Genomic DNA, 15820 nt, shown 5'->3' with positions numbered 1-15820 from the left:
TGTAGGAGGTTACATCGTTCAAACCCCTCGTTTATCCCGGCACTAGCCAGGATAAAGGAGGGGGGGATGCTGAGAGCTCACTAGAGCGAGGGCTTTTAACCCAATGTTGCAATGCTGCAATTTTGGGAACAGCTCCATCTAGTGACCAAAAATGGGTAGTATTATAAATTAGAAATAATTTATAATATTACATGGACTCGTGCAAAAAAATAAAAAAAATTTGAACAATGTTTAATCACCCACACACTAAATGTTTAATTTTTTAAAAAAAAACATGTTTTTCTGGCAACACATTCCCTTTAAGGTCATGGAGTGGCCTAGCCAGTCTCCAGACCTTAATCCCATCGAAAACTTATGGAGGGAGTTGAAGATCCGAGTTGCCAAGCGACAGCCTCGAAATCTTAATGATTTACAGATGATCTGCAAAGAGGAGTGGGCCAAAATTCCATCTAACATGTGTGCAAACTTCATCATCAACTACTAAAAATGTCTGACTGCTGTGCTTGCCAACAAGGGTTTTGCCACCAAGTATTAAGTCTTGTTTGCCAAAGGGATCAAATACTTATTTCTATGTGCACAATGCAAATAAATATATATAATTTTGACAATGTTATTTTTTTTTATTTTTTTTATATAATCTATCTCTCACTGGTAAAATTAACCTAGCCTAAAAATTCTAGACTGTTCATGTTTTTGACAGTGGGCAAACTTACAAAATCAGCAAGGGATCAAATACTTATTTCCTTCACTGTATATTGGATACTAGGGTAGAAGTGGCACCAGGGGCCTGGTGCCTGAGGGGCTCAAAAGCACTGCTGCCCCATAATAAGGGTATGTTCACACGGCCTATTTTCGGCCGTTTTTCGGGCCGTAAACGCTTGAAAAACGGCAGAAAAATCGGAAGCAGAACGCCTCCAAACATCTGCCCATTGATTTCAATGGGAAAAACGGCGTTCTGTTCCGACGGGCCGTTTTTTTACGCGGCAGTTTTTCAAAAACGCTGCGTGAAACTCACGGACAGTCTGCACGGCCCCATAGACTAACATAGGTCCGTGCGAGGCGCGTGAAAATCCCGCTCGTTGAACGGACGTATTACACGTTCGTCTAAATAAGCCCTTATAAATAGCAGGTGGTAGATGGAGTACTGTTAGGGTATGTTCACACACACTGTTTTCAGACGTAATTCGGGCGTTTTACGCCTTGAATTACGTCTGAAAAAACGGCTCCATTACGCCTACAAACATCTGCCCATTGCTTTCAATAGGATTTACGATGTTCTGTTCCCATGAGCCTTTATTTTACGTGTCGCTGTCAAAATACGGCACGTAAAATGACGGCTCGTCAAAAGAAGTGCAGGACACTTCTTGGGACGTTTTTGGAGACGTTTTTCATTGACTCCATTGAAAAACAGCTCCAAAAACGGCCGTGAAAAACGCGAGTTGCTACAAAAACGTCTGAAAATCATGAGTTGTTTTTGCCTGAAAACAGCTCCGTATTTTCAGACGTTTTTGGTCACTACGTGTGAACATATCCTAACAGACATTGCATTGGGGCCCAGGAGCTTCAATTATGTCGCTGTGCCCATGTGATCTAATTGGTTACTATGGGAAATTGCTGAACTTCTGCACAGGTTATTGCTGATTTGATACATACATTTCAATAAGGCTCTGTTTACTCTTGCACTTGTGTCCTGAATACCACGGAGTCCTGAATACCACGAAGCCCTAGGCACTCTGTGTACCGCCATATGGAGCACCGCAGGGCACCATATTATGGGGTTATTATTGCTTCTTAATATATCAAAAACATTCCACAATTTTTCATATGTATCAGAGGGGGAAAAGCCTCTGTGTCAAATCGCTGTATTACGGCTTTGCACAATTGGGAGCTTGTGCACATACACCCCTTGAAGGGGATAGAACAGCATATTTATTACCGGTGAAATATCAGTCTCCTTCATGTGTCATGTACACATGATGCAAGAAGAAGCAGCAGTATTGTCCCTTCAGTGTCCCCTAAATATAAAGCAGAGACACACAAGCTGCGCTATGTACGATCCATGGCTGCGGACTGCGCCATTACTGGACTAGAAGGGTATATTCACATGGCTTATTTTCAGCCGTTTTTTGGGCTGAAAACGCCCCAAAAAACGGCTGAAAATACGTAGGCTGAATGCCTCCAAACGTCCACCCATTGATTTAAATGGGAAAAAGCGCAGTTGACTACGCTATTCATTCCGTCAAAACGGAAACCATTGGCACCGGATCCGTCACCATTGAAATCAATGGTGATGGAAACAGTAACCTATGGTTTCCGTTTGTGTCAGTCAGGGCTCCGTTCCGATGGCAAGCTCCGACTGAACGTCAGAACGGATCCCTGACGCAGATGTGAACGAAGCCTAAGAAATGTTGAGATCACTGCTCTAGATAATACGTGGCATTAGTACAGAATATTCAGGTTAAAGTGGATATGTCATTTGTCTATGTCCTATGTAAGGGCCGCATATTACAGTAACAGGACTGCTCACCTATACTAATAATATTATAAAAAATATTGTGCCATTTGGCTTTTAGGAGCCATCAAAGACTAAGGGTCAGTTCACACAGAGTTTTTTGTCACGTTTTTTGACACAGAAACTGTTTCGCGGGAAAAAGAAGCGACATGCCTTATCTTCAGGCGTTTACGTCTCCGACCTCCCATTAACATCAATGGGAGGCAGAAATATAAAAATGGTCATAACTTGGCCAAAAATGCTCGTTTTTAAAAAAAACAAAAAAAAACGTTACTCTTATCTACATTGCAGCGCCGATCTGCTGCAATAGGAGATAGGGGTTTCAAAATCTGGTGACAGAGCCTCTTTAAACAAGCGTCGATCAAAAAGACAGCTCGTCGATCAGAGCTCGTTTTCTCCATTCATGAGGAGCAATGATCGGTTATGTATAGGGATGAGCGATCGTTACTACGATCGTTTGTCCCCTTGTACTTGCATCATGTCCGCAACACATCTCCCTGTTTACACAGGGAGATGTGCGGCCAACTAGAAACCAGTTTTTTGGCTGCATAAAAGATCCGATCAGCAGATGAACAAGCGTTTGCACAGGGCAATGATTGCAAAAGAGCGTTCATACAAGTGCTCGTTCACTCGATCATTTGTCCGTGTAAAAGGGCCTTTATACACTTTTCCATATGGCAGTAAACACACATGTTCGACCAATCCAAACACACACAGACTGAGAGAGCGCTCTCTGCAGAACCACCAGCCTGTGTGTGCTGTCGCGGGAGGGAACACAGCGCAAGTCGCCCTGACACTGTCTGTAGCTGATTGGACAGTGCGGAGCGAAGAGATCGCGCCCCCTTGCCGTTTAGTTAGATAGAAACGCCCCATTGGCAGTTCAGGGGCTTATTTACATATCGGGCGCCAAATATAACAGCACCGATATGTAAATAACGGAGGAAGATAGGAAAAAAATTTAAAGTGAGACAGCGTTTGTGAAGCCCTGACTATTACATGCTGCACTTTTTTTATGTGCAGCTTTCCGCAGCGGACATTCCAGCCGAAAAACTGCAACACGCTGTGTGCTTTTACACAGCGTATCCACCCTGTGTGAACATAACCTAACGGCTCCGTAGAAACGGCGAGTGGTGTGGAGCTGTAAATGGCTCCTCAGATAAAAAACAGAAGTCCATCAGAAAAATTAATTGTGCCATGTTCTATCGGTCTCCACATAACAGAGCGATTCTTATCCTAGAAGTATTGCTTCTAAGATCTAATATTTCCGTAATACAGAGCACCGTAGAAAGGCACGCTGAGGGCCTACGGCTCTGTATTATGTCCTCTGATGAATAGGCAGACAAGTCTTATATTACTGATCTAGCACTAAACACAAGAGCCAGTAATACAGAAGGAAGTCTTACGCCTCATGCAGACGACTGTGTGTGCCGGCTGAGTCCCGTCAGTGATCCGTGGAAAGATAGAACATGTCTTATCTTTCCTCGGATCGGAGACACAGATCATTTTTCACGGATCCGATTCACCCACTAAAGTGAATGGGTCTGTGAAGAATATCGGATGCCGTCAAAAACGGCCCGAGTGTCACAACGGTCGTGTGCATGAGGCATTAGGCCTAATGCACATGACCGTAGCTGTGTGCACAAATGGGCCTTGGAGTGTCATACGCGGGCTCTCCGCAATCACGGGCCGTGCACACACAAGATGTGCCTTGACTTCAAGGAGCGCAGACCGCAATTGCGGTCCGTAAAATTACATGTCCTATTTTTTTTCTGTCCAGTTTTTGGGCAATGCGCAGACCCTTGGAACCACGGTCGTGTGCATTGGCCCATAGGATTGAATGTGTTCTATACTATCCACAATTGGGGCTCTGCAATTGTGGATAGCATGCGGCCGCAAATGCACAGTCGTGTGCATGAGGTCTTAGCTCGTTGCGTGTCGAAAGCATGTCACATGTGAACAGGTTTCCAAACTAGGTGAAAGGGCTGAGCACAGAATAATCAATGACCCGGGCACTTTCCAAAGTAAAAATGTTTCACGTTCTTTCTTCTCTGCTGGAATCACTGCTCTTATATCCTAGAAGGTGAAACCCCCTTCTGTGTTTATTCATATCCATGATATTGATGTTAAAGAGGCTCCGTCACCAGATTCTCAAATCCCTATCTCCTATTGCATGGGATCGGCGCTGCAATGTAGATTACAGTAACGTTTTTGTTTTTTTTTAAACGTTCATTTTTGGCCAAGTTATGAGCTATTTTATATTTATGCAAATGAGCTTTGAGATGGACAACTGGGCGTGTTTTTTTTTTCCGTATGTCCAACTGGGCGTGTATTGTGTTTGTAACTGGGCGTGTTTACTTGTTTTACTAACTGGGCGTTGTGAATAGAAGTGTATGATGCTGACGAATCAGTGACCAATCAGCATCATGCACTCCTCTCCATTCATTTACACAGCAGCATCACGTTCTTACTAGAACGATGTGCAGCCACATACACAAGTGTCCTGATAATGAATACACATGACCTCCAGCCAGGACATCATGTGTATTCAGAATCCTGACACTTCTGAATCTTTTCTGTGAGATTTCCAGCAAGGGAAACGAAATCTCGTTTACCTCGTAATCTCGCGAGATTACGCGTGGCTAGCTGGAAGCTCACAGAAAAGATTCAGAAGTGTCAGGATTCTGAATACACATGACGTCTAGGCTGGAGATCATGTGTATTCATTATCAGGACACTTGTGTATGTGGCTGCACATCGTTCTAGTAAGAACGTGATCGCTATAGGGCCGCTACTAATGGGGAGGGCAGGGCAGGGCCGCACCGTCCGTCCTGCTGCCTCTCTGAGGGAGCAGCGGCGCAACTGAAACCAGCCGCCGCCACCCCCTCCTGCACTAATTGTACCTGCGTCTATAGAACGCAAGTACAATTACATGCATAAGCGCTGAATGGCTGGGTACAGTGGCGTAGATATAGGGGTTGCAGCGGTCGCATTTGCGACCGGGCCCTGAAGCCAGGGGGGGCCGTGGCCCCCCGCACCCCATGAATAAAAAGATACTATAGTAACTGGGGCCGCGGGCTGTTTTGAAGGGACCGCATGGGCTTCCCCTTCATTCCGGTCACTTGCTCACACTGTGAATCCGTGTTGGCGATTCACAGTGTGAGCGAGTAAGGGAAATGAAGTGGAAGCAGCTCTTGTATGAGTGCTGCGGCCCCTTCAAAAAAGCTGATTTTCCGGGTCCCGGGAGTCGGACTCCGACCTTTCAGCTATTGATGGCCTATCCTGAGGATAGGCGATCAATGTTTAGGGACTGGACAACCCCCTTAAGCCTACGTTGTAGCAGGCTAGAGGGCCCATGAGACAGGATCACAGATTGTGTGATGCTGTCTGCTGGTCCCTGTATCTAACCCAACCACATGGTAGGCTTAGATACATGGCCCATGTGTGATACTGTCTGATGGGCCCTGTATATAAGCCTACCACACGGTAGGTTTAGATACAGGGCCCCAGGAGACAGTAATCTCATACTGTATAAGATTACTGTCTGCTGGGGCCCTGTATCTAAGCATCTTACCATAACCACATGGTAAGCTTAGATACGGGGCCCATATGTGAAACTGTCTGTTCGACCCTATATCTAAGCCTACCACATGGTAGGCTTAGATACAAGGCTCCAGCAGACAATAATCTTATACTGTATAAGATTACTGTCTGCTGGACCCTGTATCTAAGCCTACCTTGAAGGACAGTATCACACAGGTTTGGTTGTTGGACTACGTCGGATTCGAGGACTACTTCGATGACGGCTTTTTAACGAGGGTTGTTTTTTTTTTTATTTCAATAAAATATTTTTTCTATGTCTTTGTGGGTTTTTTTTTTAAACGATGTTACTACCGCCTTAGTAATGGCCGCCGGCTGATTGACAGCGTCCATTACTAAGGCGAGGCTTAGTGTTAGCCGGTGTTGAAAGGTGCTGATTGGCGGGGGAAGTCTTTCTGCCCTGCCAATCAACAACGGTAGCGGCGCGATGATGTGATCACACCGCTTCCGTTGTTGAAGGGTGCTGATTGACGGGGCATGTCATTCTGCCATGCCAATCAGTGCCTTTCAACGACGCAAGCGGCGCGAATGCGACATCGCGTCGTTCAGCCCCAACAGACCTGCTCACAAGAGAGCAGGCCTGCATTGACACAGAACGGCGTGGGAACAGGATCACGGTGAGTATGTAAAGCTTGTTGTTTTCAACTAAAAAGTGTGGGCGGCATTATCTACAGGAGGGGGAAGCTATATGTGGGGCACAATCTACAGGTGGACTATATGTGGGCACTATATACAGGCTGTGCTATAATAATATCCCCTCATAGAGCACTCAGCAGTCATAATCTCAACCCCCCCCTGCTGTATAATAAATACTGAGGGCTCTATGGGGGATGGGGGGATTACTCCCCCCTTCATAGAGTCCTCTGCAGTCACTTATATGGTTAGACCTCCCTTCCCAAAGAGCCCTCAGTAGTTACTAATATATTGCAAGGGGAGTTTGTCTGACTGACTGCTGTGGGCTCTATAGGGAGAGGTCTGAGCGACTAACTGCTGAGGTCTCTATGGGAGGGATATCCACCCAGCCCACAGAGACGTCAGAGTCAGACACTCAAACCCCCCTATAGGGCCCTCAGCAGTCAGTCAGATAATCTGACCTCCCCTTGCAATATAATCTCCCCATACAGCCCTCAGTAGTTATTTTGCTACAAGCGAAGGCGTGTCTGACTACTTAAAGGGGTTTTCCCACCAGGGACATTTATGACATATCCACAGGATATGTCATGAATGTTAGATAGAAGCGGTTTCCACCTCTGGGACCCGCACCTATCTCTAGAACGGGGCCCAACAAACCTCGTTCTACCTCTTTCTGCTCTCGCTGCCTCCCGGCCAATTTCTGACTTTATGGTCGGGAGTTCCGAAAACAGCGTAGCACGCTGAGCTATGCTGTTTCCGTAAGTCTCATAGAACTGAATGATAGTTACGGAATCAGCGTAGCTCACATGCTACGCTGCTTCCGTAACTGCCATTCACTACTATGAGAGTTACGGAAAGTCCACGGTCAGGAAGTGGCAAAGAGGCAGCGACAGCAGAAAGAGGTAGAACAGGGTTTAGGGGGCCCGGTTCTAGAGATATGTGCAGTTCCCAGAGGTGGGAATCGCATCTATCTGACAGGATCCACAGGATATGTCATAAACTTCCCTCATGGGAAAACCCCTTTAAACTTCTGACATGTCATAGTGAAATGTCAGAAGTTTGGATCGGTGGGGGTCCGAGCACTGAGACCCCGATGGATCGCTAAAACAAAGTGCCAGAAGCGCTCAGGTGACCGCTGTGCCGCTTCCTTTCTGATCTGCTTCTCTCGGAAAGCCGAGCAAGTGGTGTACGGACGTACACCACTCCGAGTAATGCCGATCAGAAACGAAGCCGCGCAGCATTGAATCGTGCGCTTCTGCCGCTTCACTTTAGTGATAGGTGGGGGTCTCAGTGCTCGAACTCCCCACCGATTAAAAGTTCTGACATATCACTATGACATGTTAAAAGGTTGGTTACACTTTAACCCGTTAGTGACCGCCCCAGTGTTTTTACGGCGGCCACTAACGGCTTTATTCCAATGCAATAGCCTTTTTACGGCGCTGCATCGGAATAAATAAACAGAGCAGGGAGCCGTTAAATCTCCCTGATCTCAGCTACCAGAGGTAGCTGAGGGCTGGGGGCATCCCTGCTTAAACAGGTGAGATCAATATTAGTATCGATCTCACCCGTTTAACCTCTCAGATGTGGCGCTCAATAGCGAGCGCCACATCTGAGTGGTTTTGGAGAGAGGGAGGAAGCTCCCTCTCATCCCACCGGCACCCGCGATAAGATCGCCGAGTGTCTGTGTCTCCGATGGCAGCGGGGGGGCCTAATAAAGGCCCCCAGGTCTGCCTGCTAGGTCAGAGGCATGGCCTAGCAGATGTCTGTCCGTTTTACACGGTCAGGCATAATACACTGCAATACAGAAGTATTGTAGTGTATTATAAATGCGATCGTAGGATTGCATAGTGAAGTCCCCTAGTGGGACTAGTAAAAAAATCATCATTTAACCCACACGGTGAACGTCGGAAAAAATTAAATATAAAACCATGCACTAATTGCTGTTTTCTTTGAATCCAGCCTTAAAAAAAATGTGATAAAAAGTGATCAAATAGTCGCATCTACTGCAAAATTGTACCGATAAAAACTACAAGTCGTCCCACAAAAAAAAAGCCTCCTACAACTGCATCGGCAAAAAATTAAAAGAGTTATGGCTCTTCAAATATGGAGACTCAAAAACAAATAATTTTGAAAAAAAGCGTTTTTACTTTGTAAAAGTAGTAAAACATACAAAAACTATACAAATTTGGTATCGTTGCAATCGCAACAACCCACTGAATAAAGTTATTGTGTTATTTATATCACACTGTAAACGGCGTAAATTTAGGACGCAAAAAAGTGTGGTGAAATTGCTGGGTTTTTTTCTATTCCCCCCCCAAAAAACGTTAATAAAAGTTAATCAATAAATTCTATGTACCCCAAAATGGTGCTATTAAGAATTACAACTTGTCCCGCAGAAAACAAGACCTTATACAGCTATGTCGACACAAAAATAAAAAAGTTATAGCTCTTTGAAAGAGACGATGGAAAAACGTAAAAAATGGCTTGGTCATTAAGGTCTAAAATAGGCTGGTCATTAATGGGTTAAAGAAAGGTGTTATCATTTTTAAATTATTATTATTGTTATTTTTATTTTCTCTTTAATAAAACCGTGCATCAGTGTGTTTGGTGCTACTTTCTAAATACTTTTTATTAAAAATAATGTTTACTTTTTGAGATACAGCTGCTTTATATCCTGTAACAGAGCAGCTGTATCTAGTGCTAAAACCTGTATCTGTCAGGTCAGTGACACTGACAGGTACAGTGTCAGCGGGTTGGGGGGGGGGTTGAATTGCATGTGAGGGGTAAGGAGGGGGCCCAAGTTGTGTCAACAGCCCAGGGCCCATGGTACCTTAATCCGCCACTGGCCAAGTCAACAACTTGAATTCTTTGTCAAGTCCCTCAAACCACTCGTGTCCAATTTTAGCAGTGTGGTAGGCGCTTTCAGTGGTGGACAGGGGACAGCATGGGCACTCTGTCCGTTCTGTGGCTACACAGCCCCAAACGCAGCAAGCGCTAATGCACTGTGTGTTCTGACACCTTTCTATCATAGCCAGCAGTAACTTTTTCAGCAATTCGTACTACGGTAGCTCTTCTGTGGGATAGGAGCAGCCTTCACACCACACTCGCATCAATGACCCTGTCGCCAATTCACCGGTTGTCCTTCCTTAAGGCCGATTTTGGTAGGTACAAACCACTGCATACCCGAAACACCTCAAAGAACTGCCGTTTTGGAGATGCTCCGACCCAGTCATCAAGCCATCACAATTTGGCCCATGTTAAAGTCGCTCTCATCCTTAGGCCACGTTCCCACGGGTCGGATACGCTGCGTAAAAATCACGCAATGTATCCGACCTGGAACCCGCAGCACCTGCCGTCTGAAAAATCACACCACATTGTGGTGTGCGTTTTTTCGAACTGAGTTTCTGCTGCGTAAAAAAAAAAGCGCCTATACTTACCCCCTCCGGCCTTCTACGATGACGTTGCAGACCATGATCGGCTGCAGCAGTCACATGGGATGAAACGTCATCGTAGGAGGACGGAATGCACGAAGATGGAGGGCGTTCTGGGTAAGTATGATTTTGTTTTTGCAGAGTTGTGATTTTTGCGGTGTAAATGCTGCGATTACGCATCAAAAGTCGCAATACTTGGCTTTCTGTTGTGGGTTTTGCAATTAATTTCAATGGGGAAAACCCGCAACAGAAAATCAACAAAAACGCATCATGAATTGTCATGCTGCGTTTTTTCCCGCAGCGTGGGCATGAGATTTTCTAAATCTCATCCACTTTGCTGCTACTGTAAATGCTGCGGAATTTCCGCACACAATTCTGTTGAGGAAGTTCCGCAGCATTTACGCTATGTGGGAACCCGGCGCGAGGCTTGGTCTTGTGGTCTGGGTTGTTACTATTTTACCCTCGCTCATTCCTCCTTCTTGGTGCGTGTGTATTAGGTCAATTTTTCCTTTCAGTGAGTTTTAAGCTTTATGCAAGTGCTCCCTGTGCTCTAAGATCATCTGGTGCCGTCCTGTGGTTGTCTTGTGTATCGCACTGCAAGTTAATCTTACTTTATCCTCTCTCTCATTTCTGTGTGTTGCTGTAATTTTTTTTCAGTCCAGTCTAGACTAGGCACCTTAACCCCTTACCGACATTTGTCGTATGGATACGTCATGGAAAGCTAGTACTTTTTGCATTTTGCCGTATCCATATGACAAATGGTTTAGGGTGTTTGCAGCTAATCGGCACCCCAAGTCCTTGAAATTATTATTGAAAAAAAACAAAACATGTATCGCAACATTCATAACGGCCTGAACTATAAAAATATTATGTTATTTATTCCACGCGGTGAACGGCGTAAAAACCCCCCATAAAAAGCGATGCCAGAATTTCATTTTTCTGGTCACTTAGCCCTACAAAAATTGAAATAAAAAGTGATCAAATAGTCTCATGTATCCAAAACTGGTACCAATACTAACTACAGCTTGTCCCGCAAAAAAACACCCCTCATACAGCTCCGTCGATGAAAAAATTAAAAAGTTATGGTTCTCAGAACATGGCGACAGAAAAATACATTCTTTTTACAAAAGTAATTTTATTGTGCAAAAAGTTGTAAAACATAAAAAATTTCTATAAATTAGTTATCGCCGGAATCGTACTGACCCGCAGAATAAAGATAACATGTAATTTATAAGGCATGGTGAACGGTGTATTTAAAAAAAAAAAAAAGAATCTACGCCAGAATTGCTGTTTTTTGGTCACCTTGCCTTCCAAAAAATAGGATGAAAAGTGATCAAAAAGTCGCATGTACCCCAAAATGGTACCTATAATAATTACAGCTCGTCCCGCAAAAAAACAGCCATCATACCACTATGTCTATGAAAAAAATAAAATTACTTAAGGCTCCACTATGTCAGGAAAGAAAAATATGCAGTTGTGCCGACCCGAGGGGAACACTTCTTCTGTTTCAAGAGGCGATTTATCAAGACCCTAAAATTAGGGAACCAGGAATGGGAGGGCCCAAACATATCTGTTGGAAGCGAGTGTGCCCGTATTATACCAGGACAACACTTCCCAGCAAAATTCCCCAAACTGCAAATGTGCGGAGGGTGGACTAAAAGGAGGATAAAGAAGGACATTTATGAGTGCGACACCGGCCTGTGCAGGAAGGATTGTGTCACAGCGTAACACACATCTATGGATTATTTTATTGTTTTTTTTTACCCCATTATTATACCACCTGACTATGCCCCTGATGTTCTCTGCCCAGCTTACATGTACCCCCACATTATAAACTGAAATACCAATAAAACTCCAAACAAAACGACTACCAAGCAAAATCCATGCTCCAAAATCCAAAAGGCCCTCCCTCCCCTCTGAACCCTACAGTGTGCCCAAACAGCAGTTTACTTCCACATATATGGCATCGCCATACCTGGGAGAACCCTTTTAACAATTTTTGGGGTGTGTGTCTCCAGTGGCACAATCTGGGAACAACATATTTGCCACTAAAATGGCATATCTAGGGAAATTTTTTTACTTTGCACCATCCGCAGAGCAGTCATTTATGAAAAAGACCTGTGGGGTGAAAATGCTCACTACACCCCTTAATAAATGCCTTGATGGGTGTAGTTTCCAAAATAAGGTCACTTCTCGGGGGTTTCTTATATTATTTAACATCAGAGCCTCTGCAATTGTGAACCAATACTTTTGTAAATCACCAAATTAGGTCTTAACTTCGCATGGTACTCTTTCACTCCTGAGCCGTGTCAAATGTCCAGGCAAAAGATTAGGGCCACATGTATGGTGATTCTAAAACCGGGAAACACAGCATAATAATTAGAGAGCTGTCTTGTTATGGTGGCACAAGGTGGGTACCACATATTGGCATATCTATGCAAAAAAAATAAATCCCATTTTCACTCTGCAACATCGAGTGCACACTGATTTCTGCAAAACACCTGCGGAGTTAACATGCTCACTACACCCAAAATGGGGTCACTTCTGGGGTTTTCCACTGTTTTGGGCCCACAGGGGCTTTGCAAATGCGCCCAGAAACCAATCCAGGAAAATCTACACTCCAAAAGCCAAATGGCGCTCCTTCCCTTCTGAGCCCTACTGTGTGCCCAAACAGCCGTTTATGACGACATATGGGGTATTGCCGTACTCTAGATAAGTTTCTTTACAATGTTGGGGTTCTTTTTTTCCTTTATTTGTTGAGAAAATGAAAAATGTTATTATTCTTCTTATTGAATAAAAAGGATTTTTTTACATTTTCACTGCCCAACTCTAATGAAATCTACGAAACACATGTGGGGTCAAAATGCTCACTACACCCCTAGATGAATTCCTCAAGGGGTCTAGTTTCCTAAATGGAGTCACTTTTTGGGCGTTTTCACTGTTTTGGTCCCTCAGGGGCTTTGCAAATGCGACATGGCTTCCGCAAACCATTCCTGCTAAATGTGATCACCAAAAGCCAAATGGCGCTCATTCCCTTCTAAGCCCTGCCGTGGGCCCAAACAGCAGTTTATGACCACATGTGGGGTATTGTTTTACTCTGGAGAAATTGCTTTACAAATGTTGCACTGCTTTTTCCTCTTTAGTCCTTGTGGAAATTAGAAAAAATTAGCTAGACCTACATTTTCTTTGAAAAAAAATTAGATTTTCATTTTCACGGCCTACTTTCAATAAATTCTGCAATAAACCTGTGGAGTCAAAATGCTCACTATACCTCTAGATAATTTCCTTGAGGGGAGTAGTTTCCCAAATGGGATCACTTTTGGGGGATTTCCATTGTTTTGGCACCGCAAGAGCCCTTCAAACCTGACATGGTGCCTAAAATATATTCTAATAAAAAGGAGGCCCCAAAATCCACTAGGTGCTCCTTTGCTTCTGAGGCCGGTGCTTCAGTCCATTATCGCACTAGGACCACATGTGGGATATTTCTAAAACCTATGATATGGGCAATAAATATTGAGTTGCATTTCTGGTAAAACCTTCTGTGTTACAAAAAAAAATATTAATTAAAAATGAATTTCTGGAGAAAAAAAAATGACATTTCTACTTTGCTTTAATTCCTGTGAAACGTCTAAAGGGTTAAGAAACTTTCTAAATGCGATTTTGAATACTTTGTGAGGGGTGAAGTTTTTAAAATGGGGTGACTTATTGGGGCTTCTAATATATAAGGCCCTCAAAGCCCCTTCACAACAGAACTGGCCCCTGTAAAAATAGCCTTTTGAAATTTTCTTGAAAATGTTAGAAATTGCTGCTAAAGTTTTGTCTTGTAACGTCCTAGAAAAATAAAAAGATGTTAAAAAAAAAACAGTTTGGTGCGGTTTTTTCGCCCAAAATGCCCTTTGGCCCCTAGGGCGGATACCAGATACCGCGGCCCGGTATTGGTCCACGGTGGTTGGGGATCACTGGATTAGATTACATGAAATCTAATTTATTTCACTGGTACACTATTACGCTCAGTGGCGGATTATCATATGGGTGGTTTGGGCGGCCGCCCGGGGCCTGAGGCTCCCAGGGGGCCCATGGCAGCCCAAACTGCACAGTCTTGTAAAACTATTCAGCGCGCTAGCGCTGCTAACTGCCGCTACGGAGATGGGGAGGAGCAGTGAATTGGCCGGGATAGGTGTAGGTAGCAGGCATTAAGCACGTCTGCTAGTGCTTAAGACATGCCTCCCTGACAGTGCGGGCGCCGCCATTTAGTAACAGAACAGCGACGGACGGCTGTTCTGTTACTCCAAAGCTGGAAGAGAAGCTGGAAGATAAGAGCCGGGCGGGCGGTCGGTCACCGTCCCTGAGGTTAGTAGCTGCCGGTTTATCCTCCTGCCCAACTAACATTAAAGTCACTGGCCGACGCTAGGTGGGGGATTATGCAGTAAGGGGGGAGGGCTAACCATCTAACTGACGCCAGCCAGCGCTATGGGGGGGGGTAATAGTTTCCCCCCATGGAGCTCTCTTCAGTCAGTTAGACTCTCAACCCCCCCCCCCCTTGCAGAATGAGGACCCTATGGGGGGAAGGGGGGATTATTCCTAGAGCGCTCAGCCTGCAGTCAGATGGTTAGACCCCCTTGCCGTATAACTCTCCCCCCCACCATAGAGCTCTCAGCAGTTATTATATTTTATTTTTAATAAAAATGTGTGTTTGGTGCAACGTTTATTAAAAAATATTTTCACTTTTTGAGATACAGCTGCATTGTATCCTGTATCCGTCAGGTCAGCAGGACTGACGGGATCAGTGAAACGGGCCCTGCGCTAAATTATAATCTTAGATGTGATAGATTTTAGGTGGATCCTGCGTGTCACTGATCCTGTCAGTCCTGCTGACCTGACGGATACAGGATACAAAGCAGCTGTGTCTCAAAAAGTAAAAAATATTTTTTAATAAGATCAATCAATGGGGGCGTGGCTAGCTATCGCCACGAGCAGTCGCATGCAGTAGGAGCTCCGTCCATATCTCAGCGTCTCCACTCATAATCCTGACATAATACTGCCGCAAAGATTTCCTGGACTAGGTATACAAGACGGAGGAACAGAGGAGCACTCACCATGAGTAAAACCAGAAACTCGACTGCAGCGGACAAGCTCCGGGAGTTTGCAAGGCCGGAAGGTCAGCATGGCGCCGAGGCTCCTGAGGCGCGGCAAGAACAGTGTGAAGGTGAGGGGGAGGGGGAGAAGGAGCCAACGTTGAAAGAAGTCACAGCTCAGCTTTTAACAGCTATAAGGGAGTCAACTACCTCATTGACCACCAGAATAGAGGAAGTTAAAATTGATATTGGCTTGATACGCCAGGATATACATAATCTCCGGGACAGAGTGAAAGATACGGAAACTCGTATATCACAGATTGAGGACGACGCTGCACCTGTGGCTAGACAGATCGGGGCCCTGGAAAGAGCAGCAGAAATGTGGTCACAAAGATCTGATGATCTTGAAAACCGCCTAAGGTGGAACAATGTACGGGTTTTGGGGTTACCCGAGCGAGCTGAAGGATCGGACCCCAGCACATTCATGGAGCAGTGGATTAAGGATACTTTGCCGGATGCTAAATTATCTTTGGCATACGCTGTTGAGAGAGCACATCGAGTCCCCTCTCGCC

The sequence above is a fragment of the Rhinoderma darwinii genome, chromosome 5 (genome assembly GCF_050947455.1).
Source record: "Rhinoderma darwinii isolate aRhiDar2 chromosome 5, aRhiDar2.hap1, whole genome shotgun sequence".
NCBI lineage: Eukaryota > Metazoa > Chordata > Amphibia > Anura > Rhinodermatidae > Rhinoderma > Rhinoderma darwinii.
This window is presented reverse-complemented; position numbering follows the sequence as displayed.